Source organism: Lepidochelys olivacea (genome assembly GCF_965140295.1).
Source record: "Lepidochelys olivacea isolate rLepOli2 genome assembly, chromosome: 2".
Taxonomy (NCBI): Eukaryota; Metazoa; Chordata; order Testudines; family Cheloniidae; genus Lepidochelys; species Lepidochelys olivacea.
In genome coordinates, this window is record NC_140412.1 from 227,971,103 (window position 1) to 227,991,375 (window position 20,273).

The window sequence follows — 20,273 nt, forward strand, 5'->3', positions numbered from 1 at the left end:
GTGCAATTGCATCAAAAAAGTTTTAAGTGTATGCAAGATGTGACTTTAGGAACAGTGAATGCAATTAAATATAATATCATTAGTACTTCAACTTTATTTGAGGAATTCTCACATTTTTATATTAGGGTTTTTTTTAGTTCCATACCCCTGTTTTACTTGATGGCATTAATACATTTTCATTAAATAAATATTTAAAGAGCTATATACCTGCCTGCATCTAAATGCTGAGCAGCCTAAAGCATTTGTTAGCCAGCAATCAGTCAAAATAAGTGTGACTGGTTGTTGCATATTAGTCCAGAGCATTAGTCTACTTCTGCTGGCAATGATAAACAATGCAAATAATCTGATCAGCCATTTAGCTAATGTGGGAGAATTAACCAGTCTTGGGGAACATGCATGCTCTAGGCATTGTGACAAAGTTCCTGCTCTACCTTGGTGGGTCTTGCACTTATTGGCGGATTTTCTCGCCTTGGAGCTTCACAGCAGCCCTCAGCTTGGCCGTTTTACTGAACCCACAGTCCAGGTCGACTCCTCCAGTGTCTAACCAGGAGTTGGGAGGATTTGGGGGGAACCCAGGCCCGCCCTCTACTCCAGCTTCCAGCCCAGGGCCCTGTGGAATGCAGCTGTCTGGAGTGCCTCCTGGAACAGCTGTGCGACAGCTACAACTCCCTGGGCTACTTCCCCAGGGCCTCCTCCCAACACCTTCTTTATCCTCATCACAGGACCTTCCTCCTGGTGTCTGATAATGCTTGTACTCCTCAGTCCTTCAACAGTCCACATTCTCACTCTCAGCTCCTAGTGCCTCTTTGCTCCCAGCTCCTCACCCATACCACAAACTGAAGGGAGCTCCTTTTTAAACCCAAGTGCCCTGATTAGCCTGCCTTAATTGATTCTAGCAGCTTCTTGATTAGAACACTTGCAGCCAATCAGCCTGTCTGTCTTAATTGTCTCCAGAAGGTTCCTGATTGTTCTGCAACCTTCCCTGTTACCTTACCCAGGGAAAAGGGATCTACTTAGCCTGGGGCTAATATATCTGCCTTCTATTACTCTCTTATAGCCATCTGGTCCGACCCTGTCACAGTTTTTAGTTGTTGCTGTTACTGGGCAGAGAGAGTGATTTATGCTGTGGTGTTGTTGTTGTTTTTAACATTAAAAAGTCAGTTCTCTTCTGCTTGGGAACTCTATGGATGACTGGAAAAAAAAAAAAAAAAAAAAACCTTCCCTGTTACCTTACCCAGGGAAAAGGGATCTACTTAGCCTGGGGCTAACATATCTGACTTCTATTACTCTCCTATAGCAGTGGGTGCTGTCCGGGGTTCTCTGCTCGGTGTCCCCGTCCAGTTCCCTTCGTTTGACCCTTTGACTGCACTCCTGTCCCTGTTGTTCATTAGTTGTCCCCCATAATTATTTGGTTTTCCAGGTCCTGTGGACCCCCTTCTTAGGCTGGGGGGGGTCCTTTAGCAGTGGGCGGGCTTTGCACGCCCACTTCCTGGATCCCAATAAGATTACTCTCCTATAGCCATCTGGCCTTACCCTGTCACAGCATATAATAGCCAACTGTAAGTGCTACAGAAAGAAAACACGCCTGAAATACCCAATCATATCAGTACACAATATTATCTATAATGTTTGTACATTCTTGAATTTCCTCTAATGCACAGCCTGTTTCCAGCTTTCAGTGATGAGTTGTCTTTTTCATCTGACCAGATCACACGTTAAAATAAAAGACTGCTCAAAACAAGTTTTAATGACTATATGAAAGCTAGAACATACAGCAAGACTTCTTCCTTTCTTAAGCTCATACAAAGCAGTGTAAAAGGAAGACTCAAACAAGCGACAAACTTACTTCTGCTTACATGTTTCATTTACTCCATATCCCACCACTCAAGCTGTAAATTTGCCTCTCCAGGTCTTCATGTTCATGGAGGCTTTAGTCTAAGAATAGCTTCTTCTGTTGCAGGTTCTCCTGATATTTCCAAACGGTCCTTCAAAAGATGAGTAATTGTAATTACTAATACGGTTCTATCACAGAATGTTGAAATATCACATTAGTCTTCACATTATATAGATGCAATTTGTGCAATTTAATAAGATTAACTCATCTTGTTCTCCTTTTCCTGACTCTGCCTGTTTGTCTTTAGAATGTGAGCTCCTTGGAGTAATAAAAAGAATGATTGCTTGACTTTCAGATCCCTGTTTGAGTTTTCAGTGATGACAGAATAAATAGGATGGAGACAAAGGTGACATGACAGAAGCATATCAAAATATCTCATAGTATGGACAATTTTACTTTAATTTTGCAGCACTCTTTAGGAGTGACTTAGCTTACCTTTTACAAATGGAGAAGTGATAGAAACAGGTAAATATTGAATAATTAATTTTCATGTGTTTTCTATAAAAACAGTAGGTTTAATTTCTCCAAATTCTAGTTAGGATTATGTAGGCTTCATTTAACAAAAATTTGTGCTATGCATATTTGAATCATGCTCCCAGCTATTTGGAGGAAGTTAACTGAAGCATGAAAATGACATTTAATATTTGATAGGAACAAAGTAAAAAATATCACCTGTCAGATTATATTTGTATATATATATATATATATATATATATATACAAATGATTATATATGATTATATATGATTATAAGGCACTATTTTACATCTATTACCAAACTCAGTGTGATAATGCAAGTTACAAATTACTCCCTTTTCATTAAAGTTTTTCTTTTATAAGAGGCAGGATTTCTGTTTACTACAAATACAGGAATTGCTATTTTCACCAGTAGGTGGTGAAAAAACTAGCAATTTTTTATATTCAATACATTACAAAATATGAATGTGATGCGGCAACGTAGCTAATAGCTGGTTTCGATCATTTGAAATTCAGCTGTGAGTGATTTCATATTTGAATATTTTGAAAAAGTGGGATAGAATCATGCAGTTAGAAATAGAAGAGACCTCTTCCATCTTTTCAACCCATCCCCTTGCTAGATCAGTCTGTAATCTCTTAGGGCTGGTCTACACTACTGCTTAAGTCGATGTAACTTAAGTCGCTTGGGATATGAAAAAGACACCCCCGTTAGCAATGTAAGTGACATCGACATAAGCGCTGTCCACACCAATGCTAAGTCAGCAGTGGATGCTCTCCTGCAGACATAGCTTCTGCCTATTGTGGAGGTGCATTAATTATGCCAATGGGAGAGTGCTCTCCCATCGGCATAGTGAGTCTTCACCAGACACGCTACAGCGCACAGCTGCATCAGTGCACCTGCACCAACGTAGCACTCTAGTGTAGACTTGCCTTCAGGAGAAGACATTCCAAATTAATATTTGTCATTACACCTTTGGAAAAAATAAGAGCCACAGAGTGATCATGGGAGGCTAAGAAACATCACGGACCATGAAATCTAGTCTCTCCCCAAGAAATCTGGTCTTTTGTGTGCTTTTACCACATACTATACATATTTCATGGGGAAGAACAGCATTTCTCAAACTGGGGGTTCCTGACCCAAAACGGAGTTGCAGGAGGGTCACAAGATTATTTTAGCGGATCATGGTATTGTCACCCTTACTTCTGTGCTGACTTCAGAGCTGGGCGACATACCATACCATGCTACCCTTACTTCTGTGCTGCTGCTGGCAGTGGCTCTGCCTTCAGAGCTGGGCTCCTGGCCAGCAGTCGCAACTCTCCAGCTGCCCAGCTCTGAAGGCCGTGCCTCTGCCAGCAGCAGCGCAGACGTAAGAGTAGCAGTATTGCAACCCCCCTACAATAATCTTGTGATCCCTCCCCATAACTCCTTTTTGGGTTAGAACCCCTACAATTACAACACAGTGACATTTCAGATTTAAATAGCTGAAATAATGAAATTTACCATTTTAAAAATACTCTGACCATGGAATTGACCAAAATGAGCCGTGAATTTGGTGGGGCCCTAATCATGGGACTGCCCACATCCTTAAGTACCTAGTTGAACTGGGGTCTGTGAGTAGGAAATGAATTCTTTCAGTCCCCACAGCACACACACACACACTTCCTTGCAGCTCTCTGCTCCTTTTTTACCCTATTTTCCCTTTTCTCCTTTTGATACGTGTTTCTCTCTGCCCTCTTCCAGCCCTCAAGGCATCACTGTTCATTTCAGAGTGTGCATGTTTTTGACTTTTTATTAAATGGACATCTTTTGCTTCTGAATGAACTACAGCTCTTTCTGAAGCCTCTATAGGTCTTGCTGGGAGTTCTGCTGGTGTTTTTGTGAGTTAAAAGTAGTTTGATTAAATATTACACTTAAATATTACATTTATAATGAATAATTATAAATACAAAATGAAATGAGCACAGCAAATTGATATTTGAAAAGTTTGATACTAGAAACAAGCCATAGTATATGGCTTTAAACAGAAGGTTTGTGTCACTAACAGCAGCAGGAACCAATGATGATTTACATTACACGATAAAAATGATGTGAAAAGAACATCACGGTTGCAAAGTCAAGCACTCCAAAGTTAGGAAATGTCCGCATTAAAGTTGCCTATGCAACCTTAATTCAGCTCCTTTGAATATATGCATTTTGATATACCCTTTAATTACATTATCACACATTAGTCCACCCCCTCTAACACACACCTCTTCCTCATTCAGTACACAGGATGGACCTGCTTTGGGGATGAATCAGGGTTGTGTATTGAAGGAAACCTATCTGTAGGACTCCTGCCTCATTTGTTGCAGAAGTTGGAAGGTGAGTAGTGAATGAAGCAGGGGATTTCAGGAAGAGGAGAGACAGTCTCAAGGTTAAGGCACCTGAATACTGCCCTACAGAACTGGATTCCATCCCTGCCTCCGCACCACAGTGTTGCCATGGGATGCTGGGCAAGTCACTTCAAACCAAACTGTTCAGCATTGCTCACTATTTGTGTCTTCCTCATTTTCTGGTTACCCAACTTGATACCCTGGGATCTGATATGCAGAAGTGCTGAGCACTCGCAGCTGCAGAAGTGTTGCCTGAACTTTTCCTCAAAAAATTCAGCCTGAGGCAGACACCCAGCATGTAAAATTTCAGACTCAATGGTGAGAGCTAGGCAAAGTTATAAGCAACTGAAAGAACAGCATCTTATAATGAAGACTCAGGAGACATTCATAGGTGCTCCTATCAGCCGAAATCACAGTATTACAGGGCTAACTTGCAATAATCTAATTCATGCCGAACAGCAAATTGATCCACAAGTGATCCCATTGATATTGCTGCAACTGATTGTAAGAAAAGATAGTACTTCATGTAAACTTATCATGAATCAGATTAATAGTTATCCTTGATGTTTAAATCAATTAATCAGCTTACTAATTAGTGTATTTTACCTTATACTTGGGGGATGTGCAGGATAGGTCGGGCATGTTTTATAAAAGTCATCATGGAAGGTAGCTGTGAAGAGGGAGGCCACCCAAAATACATTATTCAGATGCAATAAACAGCATGTCAGACCAGTGGTCATAATTCATAGATCTGAATTTTAAGAAGTGATTTACATGACTAGACACAAATATGATGATTCCTCCACATAGGCAAAGCACCAGGCAATGAAAAAAATAAAAAATTATGGTGTAAGTTGTCGCACTAGAGCAGTAACAAGCTTTTCATTTTTACTTTCTGAATGTGAACTTTGATTTTTACATGTTTGAGAATTTGCAGATATGGAGGAAGGAGATTTTGCCATTTTGACCACTTGAACACCATCTTTACTGTAACTATGACACAGTTTCAGCCTGAGCAAAATCATGTTTTTCTCAGGGTGATGTTTCAGTAAATCATCAATAAATATTGCTATTTATGCAATGAAGCAGTTGGTCCCATCTTCAGTAACAAAATCAAAAATAAAAAGCAAGGTGAACCAGTTGTAATGTGAAAAAAGATCAAAGTTTTACATTTCCATCAGTTTTTCTGGCTGTCAGACTGTTTTAGCAAAGCCATATTTAATGCTTCACTTATGCCTCTACTGTTCCCCTAAAAACTGTCTTCCTCCAAAACTCATGGTTGCACCTGTTGGCTGCATTTTTCAGTCATAGATCATTTGAAAAGGCTTTGTCTTGACCTTAAATGGGAAGAATGATCAAAAGTTTTTACCACTGCTCCATAATACTGCTCTGTAATGGTTTTTCATTAAAAAAAATGCTCTCCTGGCCTTTACTCTTTTTCAGCAGCAGAGGTAGGAAATATTTATGGCAGAAGACCCACACAAAAAAACCCACTGAAAGGGGCAGAATAATGGAACCTCTTTCTTGACCCTTTTTAGAACAGCTAGGATCCTGAATCAAAGTAAAAGAGACCTTACCCTCAGATTCAGGGTGGGGTAAAATATCATACAACCATCCCAGCATGACAGCTAGGAGGATTTAGATGGAGGTATCAAAAGACACAGAAAGAACCCTTCCAATTTCCTGCAGCTGGGCTTGATGGGAGGAAAGGAGAGTTTGGCTTCTTACAACAGAGCCTCCTTCCCTTTCATTCCTATCTACCCATGACTAGATCAGTAGGTTTAATCTTGCAGCTATGTAATGGGGTTTACAAGCCCCATACTGAGCATAGGCAGAAGGGAGAGGAAGGTGTCTCCTGGTTGCAGGCAAGCAGCCTGATCACACTCCCACACAGCAGCCAGAACTGCCAATCATGGAGACAAGCACCCACAGCTGTGACCAATAAAGAAAACAAAAGCTGCTATAAATAGGGTGACCAGATGTCCCAATTTTATAGGGACGGTCCTGATATTTGGGGCTTTGTCTTATATTCCCCCTTGTCCTGATTTTTCATGCTTGTTAGTTGGTCACCCTAGCTATAAAGCTGAGAGTCCACCTACTCCCTTGACGACTTTGAGGAGCAGTGGGCGCTGTCCAGGGGTTCTCTGCTCAGTGTCCCCGTCCGGTTCCCTTCATTTGACCCTTTGACCGCACTCCTATCCCTGTTATTCATTAGTTGTCCCTCATAATTATTTGGTTTTCCAGGTCCTGTGGACCCCGCCCCTTAGGCTGGGGGGGGATCCTTTAGCAGTGGGCGGGCTTTGCCCGCCCACTTCCTGGATCCCAATATGGCTATAAAGGTGAGAGAACAGAGAGGGAAGAGGAGGCCTGAGATAGCAAAGGGGCAACAGCCCTGCACCAGGCTGCTTCTGAGAAAACAATAAGGAGACAGAAGAAGACTGTAAGCTCTGGAATTGAAGGGCTGATAAACTCAATTTAAGGTGAAGGTCCATGAATTGATCTAATTGAAAACAAACTGAGGAGGGTCAGTTAGGAGATGCTGAGACCCCTAGAAAGATCACACCAAAAGATGATGACAAGATAGTAAACAGCTACATTTTCCAAACCCTGATCCTGGACAAAATAGAGTTAAGAAATGTGTCTGTTTGGAAAGAGGGAAAAAATAAACAAGCCATATTTTTGTAGATTCTCCATTGATTAATGTTCTTTAGTATTTGCTGTTGGAGACATTGGTGTTTTCACAGAGTATTGATTATTCTTCAACCCTAGACACAGTTATTAAAAGAGCCAGTGCTACTGTAGGCAAATATTTCTCATGTCCAACAACCTTTAACCGCTAACAAAAATTGTTTTTGTTTTAATGGACTTTAATTTCTGAGCTACAAGGAAATAGAAAGATCAATATGGTCTGTACTTCTCTAACAATTCCTTGGAGCCAACATATACATTGTGTTAACAGTAGGAAATGTAATAAGTAGATATCCATTCTGACAGCACTTCATTTTAAATTTGATTAAAAAACCCTTAATGATCAAGAGTATATCTCAGAGGTGGAAAAAACATTCAGGGTCCAATCCTGTTGCTAGTGAAGTCTATAGAAGTTTTTCCATTGGCTTCCACAGGAGCCAGACCCAATACAGCAGTATAATCTGTTCACTGATGGACTTCAGAACTACTAGGCAGTGTCGCAAATTGCTAATTCAAGATTTTGTATTTGTCTCTGCATTGGCCTTATGAGGTTGGTAGTAGCATAAGTCCATACAACTTGATGTGAAATCAGTACAGAAAGCAGTTCACAACAATGTGACAAATGATTAGGGCAGTTCTAAAGTGAATTATTAAACAGAATGATCTAAATTCCTCCCTCAGAGGTCTCTGTGTCGCTCCCATTTAATTCAACGGGTTTATTTTGGTTTCCACTAAAGATAAGACTTGCCATCTTAACCTAGCAAATACCTGAACCAAAACCCCAGACATGAGCTCTTGAGTTCTGAGAGAGCTAGAGGACAGACTCTACACCAGGCTGGGTGGTCCCAATTTGTATATTAGCCAGAAACAAACCGGCAGATTTTTCAGAGTTCAGAATCTGGATCTGAATTTTGCAGCTCTAATCTAAAGGGGCAAGCCTGCAAGAAAAGCGCATGGGCATGCACTTTTAACATAAGTTATCTGTACTACATGCATTCCTTTGTTTTTTGATACAGAAGTTCAACTGATAAGACATGTTTGTGCAGCAACAATTGTATCGGCACATCCTCTTTATCATAATTGTGGCAATAGTAGTTTAGCAATAGCATGTTGAAAACCTGACCTCTGTTAGCACATTAAAATTTCACTCTCTGTCTCATGAAATGTTCAGTACTGCATACTGTGCATAGAACATAGCATGAACTATGTAATATTCATTTTGTGCATATATTCTGAAACTTAATTCTGTAACAATGGGCTACACCAGCAGTAATTTCATACAACTATTTTCATGTATAAATTGGCATGAAGATACACTAAATGACTTGCAGTCAGTGCTCAGACAAGACTCTCATGCTTGCATCCCCATTCCGGAGCCACTGCTAGCTTGAAACCTCTGCTCCCCAACCGCTCCCCAGGCTAAACTGAGCCAAGAAAGTCTTGCTACATTGCAAGTTGCAAATGAGCCAGAGTTTCCCATTTAGGGCTTTGTTCCCCCTTATTTATCAGGGCATCAATAAAATGTAGTGGCATAAATATAAAACTGTTCATATAAATTCTGTCCTTAAAAGTGCATTTCTCTCTTGCTATTTTATTCCCCTCTTCATATTATTTTCCGTCTCTCCTCCCATTTTTACTCTCTCACTATATCTCTCTTTTGCTCCCCCTTGTGCAGATCTCCCCCATCTCTAGTTACCCCAATTCCTTTGTTTCCATCAACTTATTCCTACTTACCTCCAGAAGACCTCCATGCCACATCCACTGATCAGATCTCTTCAAGGTTCTGTTATCCGCAGTGAAGATCTCCTCCCCCCCCCCCCATCTGATGAAGGTGGATCTCTTCTTTCCCTACTCCTTAGGGTGTGAAGAAGGGAAAAGTGGGAAGATGAGAATATGCTCCATGAGGGAGAAGACTAATTGAATTTGTATCTCAGATAGAAGAGATTGTTTCTGCCTACTCTTAAGAAGAGAGTCAAGCAGCAGGCCAGAGGCTAGCAAGGAGTAGCTGCTGCATTGGTCTTAGAGCATAATGCAGTAAAATCTCATTCCATGAGCAAGTTAATGATAGGTAAGAGAGGTGTCATTTGATTCATAAAAATCTATGGAAACATAATTTCAATGGTGTCACCCTTTGTGATGTGGCAACCTTTAATTATACTTTAACAAAGGGATGCACTGACTTTTGTTAATCCCAGGGAAGTGATCCTTGACATGCAAAATTGAAAACATTTATCCATCAAACTAATCAATAGTGTCATCTCCATCTAGGGCACCACTGCTAGACACGTTATCACCCTGATCCTCATCCATGCTGCACTCAGACATCTCCATACAAGGCAGGCTTCTGGCCAAACATTTGCATGGTAGTGAGCATCTGGTCTATGCAAATAAGCATTTGTTTAGCTGAAGGATTGATTTGAAAGCTCATGGTAATTCATGCGTACCTGATGTGATCAGGAGATCCTCCAAGACTCAGCTATGCCTGATCGAGGAGGATAGTTTTGGATGTGCTCAATCATCCCAGAGCCATTAAATAGCTTCATAATTTGCCCTTTTGATAGCAGGTATAAATGTGCCCCTTGTCAGTGGAAATTTTTCCCCATTTTTCTGCTTGTTGGAAAACGTCCACCAAAGTAGCTCTGCAAGTGTTGTAATGTTGGTCTTCGAATAGTAAACTCAGTGTACGAATGCCTTCAGTGCGTTTATGGCCTCATCAGTGTCTGTCTCAGCCACTCTGAGCACCTTCAGAGTGAGGAGAGAGTCTTTGGAGGCTGAATCAAAGGCCCTCCAGTAAGATAGTTTGGTCTTTCCAGCCTGCCTTCCAGTAGTGTTACCTCCCAGCAGTGACACGTCTTTTAATGTCCCCCAGCAGCAGGCACAAAACCAGAATCTTGTGGCAGTCTTACCTACCATGTCACAGAGAGCTCTAGAACATCTGTGTCATGTGCAAAAATCCGGAGTTTAGTAGTTCTTTTCTCTGTGGCACTAATGGCATGCAAGATAATTTTAGTGTCAACCTTCTCATGGGAACTACGAAGAAACTCCACTGAACAGAGCAAGGCACCAGCTTCGTTATGCCGTGTGATGACAAAACTCTTCCAGCAAGGTAGATTATGCATGTTCCACAAAGTTGTCATGTATGTGTGGCAAACCTGCATTTCACTCAAGCACTTGTACATGAGGCTTTGTGAGAAAATGGCAGCCTTGTGTGCCACTAGCTTACTGTCAGACTTGCTGGTACTGGAAGTCACTGCAACCACCTATGCACCAGGTAAAGAAGTAATAGAGGTTATGCAGTATTGGTTTTTTTTTTTCAAGTTTGGCATTGGCATTGATCCCTGAAACCATGTACTGCAGGACAACAAAGTTTAGCAGCTGCAAACAGAGTCCTCACATCAGCGGTTTCTTCCACTTTTGCAGCTTTCAAGGATATGTGCTGTGATTCATTTTTGTGGATAGGATTGCTAAAAACTACATTCATATCCCACAGTTCATCTTCAATAAGTGCTTTAAGAGTCTTTCTGCTAAGCATTTGTTCCTCTTCAATCCTGTCCAGAGCACATATTTCTCTGTACTTAGCCTCTGCATTGGCCATAGCCACCACTGTCCCAGCCATCAGAGCCTCTGCGAGGCAATTTATGAACTCCAGCTGAGTCACACAAGAATGCAAAGTGTTACTCTCGATGCGATATGCAATATTTTAAGTGTGGGCATCTTTTGGGGCAATGCATCCACTTAACTTTACTTTCCACATAACGTTCTTGCTAAGAGTGACTGCTTCATACAGTTTCTCACCTGTTTCATATGTGTTGAAATTGTGCTTAATGGATGCTTTCGGGCTTCCAGCATACTGCAGAAGAAGCAGGTATTCTTGAAATGCATGCCATGGGACCTAATATAAGGCAAGTATCACTCACAGCTGGAACTTGTCCTGATTACATCAACTGTTCCTGAAGCTCAGTGTATTTTTCTCGCCAAACTTGCCAAATTCAGTGTACAAGTGCACTTCTTATAGCATGGAAGGTGCCACTAAGCATTGTTTTCAACCAGGTCTGCCATAGTGGTGTTCTCTAAAAATTCAGCTACTAGATGGTACTCTTTGTCTTTCCATTGACACCTAATAATGATTAAGACCAAAGTAACAACAAGAATTTTGTACAAAATTACTTTAGGATTGTAATTAATTATGTAATGTAAGTTATGTATCTATGTGCATCCACTAGCCCCTTATGTGAAAGACAGAACAGCTTTAGTTTGCAGGGCTGCCAAATACCTTGTATGAACATTTAATCCCCCTACAAACTGTTTCTAGAGGACAAGACATCAACAACACGGGTAAATACAAAGTGTGTTCTAGTTGCAGAATCTCTAAGTGTAATGATTACTACTACCTCTGTTTTCAAAAGGGATGCGGGAGGGAAGTTACAGAAAAGCGGGGGGGGGACTTAATAGTTTTAACCATGCTGTTAACATAATGGTAATGCAAACTCATATTTGGTTTTTGTGACAAAAAAACTAACTTAACATGGAATGCTTCTCCCACTCATACTCCAAAAAAACAGCTAAGTAGAAACATATTTCCCAGCAGAGCAATATCAAACATTTATGCTTTTACAGCTCAGCTTGTGTCAAACATGCAGAATGCAGAACAACATTCCCAAGTTCAGCTTCATGAACAAATTGCTGAAAATGTTTTATACAAACAAACTGGCTTGACACAAAAAATATTAATGATCTCACTGTAATTAATAAAACACAACATTCCATTAAAGCAAAATGGGAAACAACTATTGTGGTTTAACATAGCCATGCTAATAGGATCTGAATGTGTACAATTCCTTAGCTCTGGAACTATGTCAGATTTTTTAATAATGCAGAGCATGCTAACCAAACAGGCCACAGATAAATGTAGGAAAGTGATATCGCTATAACCACTCAAACCCCATTTCTGAAAAGACCTGTACGTAATACAAGCAGTTCAGCACACTGGGGATTAGAAAAGGAGTTTTCAATAAATTTGCAGTGGCGTGGATGTTAATGTTTATCACTACACAATAATATTACTCATACAGTTTAAGTGGGAATATAAAATGCTTGAGTAGTAATTTGTACATAGAAGACATTAAAATAAAACTTTTTTCCTCTTGTACTGTCACAGTTATTGACAATACACCATGGAAATTTGGGCTGTTATCTGACTCTTGAAAACTATCATTTCCTTCTAGAGTGCTCATGAAAAGAACACTCCTTTATAAAGCAGTAGTCTTCTTGAGTTTCTGTAAAATCTACTTTTCCATGTTTCTTTCAGAAGTTACTGTCATCAGCATTATCTTGCAGATAGACATGTTACAGATGCACCAGATAGATGTGAAACCTACCACTGGGTTCTACTAAAGTTAAATTTGTGCCCAGGATGTGATTATAGTGGTGTGATCGGATACATTCATATGTGAATTGAGTTAACTGTTATCTGAATTAGCTCCTGTAGATTGTTTTCTCCAGCCATGAGTATGGGGGGAAGGAGGAAGAACCATCAGGGAACTAGATGTGGCTTCCTAATCCCACGCTGACCAGCCCCAGTGCAGGTTAGAACTACAAGGGAGAAACTAACACTACTCTTTAAGGTCCTTTATTCTAGTGGAAGATCTGGCCTAAGAGAACTTTGTTCCACCATGTCCCCTCACTTTTTTGCCCCATCCCACCCACAGAATGTCCCCAACAAGCAAAATGTTTACAAACAAGGGCACTTCCTGTTTAGTCTCATCTGAAAGACTCCACGCAGAGCACATGGCACAGCAATAAGTTATTCTGCCTCAGAAGGCTGAAGGGCCCATTGACCCCTCTCAGTATTTGACCTGGTTCAAGAGCGTAATGGAATCTGTGGCATAGGCCACAAGGTCCTCCTGCATAGATTGTACAATGTGTAACCCTGTTGTTTACAAAGACACCTCTTGTAAAAAGTCTGAATTTTCTGCCGCATTATTTGCTGCCCTTCAGTTAGAAAGGAAGAATATGGTTAACTCCTAGAGCAAGATGCTAGAATGGAATCAGCATCTTCCAGTTCGCTTCTGTCAATGGTAACTTATTAATCTTTTCAATTTACAGATAGCAGAGGGCAGACCGTGGACGTTTGCAGTTTTTTGTTCAGATATAGTGAATGTGAGTCTGTGAGAAAGTCATTTATTACGTTACATTTTTCAGGACAGAGGGGTAAAATCTGAATGGCCAAATTCAGATCTTGGTTGCTGTGGTGCAATGCTATTAAAGTCAGCTCAGGTGACCAACACCAAAATTTGGCCCATTATTCCTACAAACAGTGTAAAAGATGTGTAAGAGAATGTTTTTGTTTCCATTAATTTTGGATTTCACATTTGATAAAAACACACTTAATTTGCATAGTAAGGCCTCACTCTAGTAAAGCACTAAAGCATGTGTTCAATATAAACACATGAATAATCTATTGGAGACAGCAGGACTTCACACAAGCTTTAAGTTAAGCACCTGTGTGAGTGCTTTGGTGGATTAAGGCCCAACGGAATTGTCATATGTAGTCTCATCAACAAATCTCTGCATTGACTATAAAAGAAGTCAAGGCTGGGCAAAAGGGGCATGTCTAGTGCTTCCCTGCATCCAAGCACACAAGAGCTGGCAACCTGCATAATTTAGAGCAGCCTTGAGGTTCTCTATCTTACACCAGGAGCCATCCTGGAACACAGCTGGCCCAAGCTCAGGTGTCTTACAGCAACCTTGGGATGAACCCTGCAGGCTAAGTTGTGCTGTGTCTTTCTCAGCCACAGCCAAAGATCTGGGTCAGAGGCAGATACACTCTGTTGCAACTGTTTAGTTAATGCAAATCTTTTTTGTACCCATCACACAAAGATATGCCAGTGACATAACTTATGAAGTAATAATAACAGGCACTGCCAATTTCCCACAGGTGCTGTGTACAGAAGATTTATAAAAGCATCTACTTCAAGTATCTGAGAACAGGAAAAGGTATGTGATCAGTGGCTCAGTGCTTAAACTCTGTACCAGACAACCAAATTGCACATGCTTATGTCAGCACTTAATTTGGCTCTAGATTAATAAAAGGATCTAGGTATTGATCTGATTCTTATTAGTGCTTCACACTGCAAATAAAGCCACAATTTCCAATATGCAAGGGCCTGATCCTCTTCCCATTGAATCAAGGGAGTTTTGCTATTGACGTCAATAGGAGCAGCAACAGGCCCATACTTGTAGAGTCCCTTGGTTGTGATCTCTGACTTTTGTTTCTCTGCAGCCAAGAGAGGCTCAATAAAAGCATTATTCAACTCAGTAAAAATAAATCTATTGCCTTGGATTTTATTGCTTTCCTCGTGGTTCTTGTAGGATATTATTCCAGCAAAATCCTATTCTTTGGTCTCCATCTCAGAGTCAACTTGTGACTATTGAAATCACCCTTTTGACTAATTTACATATGAACCCTGACTTATTATAGCATTGTCCTCCCATTCCATCCACTCTTCACCTTTCTCTAAATCATTTAAAAATTGTAAGCTGTTTGAGGAAAGACAGGTTTTGTGTTATTTATTTATATGGTGCATAGATAAAAGGACTCCAGTCCAAACAGAGGGCCCCCAAGGTGCTACCACAAAAGAAATAATCATAGTTAATAAGATACTTCTATTGTGCTTATTTATCTAAGTTGTATTTGTTTGAAAGGCTACTAAGTTTAAAGCTATCAGGATGCAACAGACAAGTTTCTAAAAAGTTTTGTATCTAGTTAGACAGGTACATAACGTTTTAAAAGCTGTGTTGTAGCACACTAGAGCTGTGGGTGAAAAGAGCATTAGACCTCAGATTTCTCACTAATAAAAATCCACGCTTCTGTAGCCAACATGATGTATCATGTTTGGACTAGTATATGAATTACTTTAATGCATCAAATAGAGAGACAAATTAAGGGAATTGGTTTTAAGTACTACTCCCCCTCCATTAGAGCCCAGCATGAGCTTTCTCTATCTTTTATCCAATGCATGATTTGTTTTAATGTTGAATGGGTCATGATACAGTATAACTTTACATTAGGAAAGCAGGATCCTTTCTATTACTTTGGTTAGATAATTTAGCAAGAGATCATTTTTCCCCTTGTGCCCCAGATGAAGCTCTGACATCAGCTATTTAAATCGAGAAAGTATTTAATACTTAATATATCAAATTAATGCATAGTTTTTTAGCCAATTATCTATGCTCATTCCATATATTAAAATGGTGTTGTGCCCACACTTTTTCCATGGGATTTATGGGCACCTGAAGCTGCCATTACAATTCAGGGGCATGATTCAGCTAAGTGTAGAGTGCCCATGATTGGATTGTCCAAAGCTAGGGAGAATCCTTATTCAGAAATCCCATGTATCCTTTTTTCAGAGGGACATAGACTCTTACCTTAGAATGAGGACACACATACCCAACAGACTGCTGTACAAAACTAGATATGCCAGTCATGGCCCTACATTCCCATTTGTTCTAATTTGTTTAGAATTAGAAATGTTTAAAGGTGTATTATACTCAAAATATACTGGCACTGTCTTACTACCTGGTGGGCTAGAAGGTGGATAGAAAGCTGCCTAGATTGTCAGGCTCAACAGGTAATGATCAACGGCTCGATGTCTAGTTGGCAGCCGGTATCAAGTGGAGTGCCCCAGGGGTTGGTCCTGGGGCCGGTTTTGTTCAACGTCTTTATTAATGATCTGAATGATGGGATGAATTGCACCCTCAGCAAGTTTGCAGATGACACTAAGCTGGAGGGAGAGGTAGATACACTGGAGGGTAGGGATAGGGTCCAGAGTGACCTAGACAAATTGGAGGATTGGGCTGAAAGAAACCTGATGAGGTTCAACAAGGACAAGTGCAGAGTCCTGCACTTAGGACGGAAGAATCCTATGCACAGCTACAGGCTGGGGACCGACTGGCTAAGCAGCAGTTCTGCAGAAAAGGACCTGGGGATTACAGTGGATGAGAAGCTGGATATGAGTCAGCAGTGTGCCCTCGTTGCCAAGAAGGCTAATGGCATATTGGGCTGTATTAGTAGGAGCATTGCCAGCAGGTCGAGGAAAGTGATTATACCCCTCTATTCAGCACTGGTGAGGCCACACCTGGAGTGTCCAGTTTTGGTCCCCCCACTACAGAAGGGATGTGGACAAATTGGAGAGAGTCCAGCAAAGGGCAACGAAAATGATTAGGAGGCTGGGGCACATGACTTACGAGGAGAGGCTGAGGGAACTGGGGTTATTTAGTCTGTAGAAGAGAAGAGTGAGGGGGGATTTGATAGCAGCCTTCAACTACTGAAGGGGGGTTCCAAAGAGGACGGAGCTCGGCTGTTCTCAGTGGTGGCAGATGACAGAACAAGGAGCAGTGGTCTCAAGTTGCAGTGCGGGAGGTCTAGGTTGGATATTAGGAAACACTATTTCACTAGGAGGGTGGTGAAGCACTGGAATGGGTTACCTAAGGAGGTGGTGGAATCTCCATCCTTAGAGGTTTTTAAGGCCCACCTTGATGAAGCCCTGGCTGGGATGATTTAGTTGGTGTTGGTCCTGCTTTGAGCTGGGGATTGGACTAGATGACCTCCTGAGCTCTCTTCCAACCCTAATATTCTGTGATTCTATCATAGATACAGTCCAAAGCCTGCTCATATTGTAGTCCCATTAGCCATCTCATTATGAAAATAACACAATGGTCACTCTTAATGCATGGCAAGTCATTTTAGACTGATATACTGAAAAGATCTCTGCTATTTTTTCTTGTTTCAAATGTAACTGCAAAATCTCTTTTTGCAATTCTTTTCTAATAAATGATAGTTACCATAATGTCTCTCTCTTTCAGATGAGATGTTAAACAGATGTCTTGTGGAACTGTGGCGTTTAAGGATCCCATTGCACTGGAAGACTGAGCCAAGGCATCTTAGCTGAATTCCAGTATGAGTCAGTGTTTCGATTTAACTTAACTCCTACAGTTTAAGGCCCTGATCTTGCAAGGGGAATCTGACTGCACAGAGCTCATTGCAGTATCAGGGCCTAAATGTGATAGGATTCAATATCTTATTTTTTACTTCCAAAATTGTTAGGACGTGCTGCAGTAGAGTGTCAAACATTTTCATGTGCCTCTTCAGAATGGCTACATTTCAGTAGTGAATGATTTGATTCCTGTACATATTGTATATACTGTTATGCTGGGTTTGGGTTAAACCTCAGAAACTGGTAGGCATCTCTGCAACCCTTTGTTCAGGATAAAAGTAGGAAACAAGCTTCTTTATGGAAAACTGAAACTATAGGAATCACCACCCAAAACACAGGGCATGCGGGGCTGGTCAGAAAATGAGCTGTGTGGGTGGATGGTGTTCACTAGGTATTGTTTTCTGGGGCTCTGTGTGTGTGTGTGTGTGAAGATGCAGTGAGAAACACACAGCACCAGACATAGACGCAGAAGCACTGGTGGTGTGACCCTGAGAAAAAGCTAATAAAACTTTTGGGCTAAGAGCTATGAGCAAATAAACTCTTTCCTGTTGTTTATTCCTGCTGTGTTCAGGGAAATACAACTTTATGCACATTTTGTAAATAAATAGGACTGCATCCAAAAAAACAACAACCTGACTCCATCATCAGTTTCTCCTCTTACTGAGAACAACCTTTTAGACCTTGAAAACCAGCTAGCTGCCCAAGTCAAAAGGGCTAACAGTATATTTTAAACACAAAAGTCTATGTTAGAAGGATGTTACGATGGCAAAGTAAAGTACTCAAAAGCAGAGAAATCTCTAAGATTGCCTGTCCTTCCACTGAGTTAGGTTTTGTCATCTTCATTCTTTAACCATTTATGACTGCAGTTTGCCTAAAAATTTGTTAATCTTTCTCCTCAATGATACTGCATTACATAGCTGGGTAAATACAACGTCCCTCAGACACTGATCTAAAGTGATGTCATACTTGAAGAAAATTTCTATTGAATGGAAAAATGCATTGAAAAGGTTATCTTGTGGATTTTTGAGGAACATTTCATTTTGACCTCAGACCTAGCAGCGCAATTCTGCTTCATGTGAAGTGTTTGAAGCAGAAGTAGTTATGTCTTATAAGTTGGGCTATTGTACAAAGGTTTCAGAGTAACAGCCGTGTTAGTCTGTATTTGCAAAAAGAAAAGGAGTACTTGTGGCACCTTAGAGACTAACCAATTTATTTGAGCATAAGCTTTCATGAGCTACAGCTCACTTCATCGGATGCATACTGTGGAAAGTAACAGAAGATCTTTTTATACACACAAACCATGAAAAAATGGGTGTATACCACTACAAAGGGTTTTCTCTCCCCCCACCCCACTCTCCTGCTGGTAATAGCTTATCTAAAGCGATCACTCTCCTTACAATGTGTATGATAATCAAGTTGGGCCATTTCCAGCACAAATCCAGGTTTTCTCCCCACCCCCCCACAAACCCACTCTCCTGTTGGTAATAACTTATCTAAAGTGATCACTCTCCTTACAATGTGTATGATAATCAAGGTGGGCCATTTCCAGCACAATCCATGGTTTAACAAGAACGTCTGGGGGGGGGGGTAGGAAAAAACAAGGGGAAATAGGTTACCTTGCATAATGACTTAGCCACTCCCAGTCTCTATTCAAACCTAAGTTAATTGTATCCAATTTGCAAATGAATTCCAATTCAACAGTCTCTTGCTGGAGTCTGGATTTGAAGTTTTTCTGTTCTAATATCGCAACTTTCATGTCTGTAATCGCGTGACCAGAGAGATCGAAGTGTTCTCCGACTGGTTTATGAATGTTATAATTCTTGACATCTGATTTGTGTCCATGTATTCTTTTACGTAGAGACTGTCCAGTTTGACCAATGTACATGGCAGAGGGGCATTGCTGGCACATGCTGGAAATGGCCCACCTTGATTATCATACACATTGTAAGGAGAGTGATCACTTTAGATCACATATCACATAAACCTGTGAAGTCATAAAGAGAACACATATCCAGTGCAGTAAAAAGATAGGTGCTGTACTTTAATGTCACATGAGAAGGGGTATTCCCTCATTTCTGATAGCTGACCATCTAAAAGTTATTACATAACCATTGTCCGGGGCAGTATTCTCTCCCCACATCAGGTCCTAACCTATAGGGCTGTGTGTGTTTATTGGCATGAACAGGGTAGTATTGTTGCCTTGCACAGTTACCACACAACTAATGTTCTATCTTAATGTTTTGCAATATTTTGAGTACGGAAGGTAGGCTATGAAATAGAGCTGGTTGAAAAGTCTGTGAAAGAGTTGGTATCCATAGTGGTCTCCATACCCACGACCCATTAACTTATATTTTCCTTGCCGTTCTAAAAATGAAAAAACTTCACGCAGATTCTGTAAGAGTGATGTGTATATTTTTGCTCAAAACTAATTCAGCTTATGCAACACAAAAATATTATTTCTTGAGATTTTACAGCAGAAAGACACAAACAAAAAGATGTTCACTGCAGTATACACCATTCTCCCTCACAATGATGGCATCTCTGTGCCTTCCTCAGATATATACAAGACAACGGACAACACTCAGATATCCACTCCAAATACATGGCTAAATTTCATCCTCAACACCCACAACAATTTTACATTCAACAACAAACACTTTGCCCAAACCATGGGAACAGCCATAGGTACTAGAATGGCTAATCTCTTCATTGGCCATCCTGGAGGAAGAATTTCTGGACAAATGCACCACAAAACAAATGATATACTTGATACATCAATGATATTTTCATCCTCTGGACAGATGACCTAACCTCCTTCATAGACTTCAACCACAATTTCAACAACCA

The 20,273-nt window shown here is 40.7% G+C and overlaps 1 long non-coding RNA gene across 1 annotated transcript; it reads left to right on the forward strand.

Moving 5' to 3' along the window:
- Positions 1-4,648: 4,648 nt before the first annotated feature.
- On the forward strand, positions 4,649-17,920 carry LOC311515625. Its single transcript, XR_014710199.1, has 4 exons — positions 4,649-4,732; positions 13,537-13,590; positions 14,369-14,427; positions 17,296-17,920. It is a non-coding gene; the product is annotated as an uncharacterized lncRNA (long non-coding RNA).
- The last annotated feature ends 2,353 nt before the right edge of the window (positions 17,921-20,273 follow it).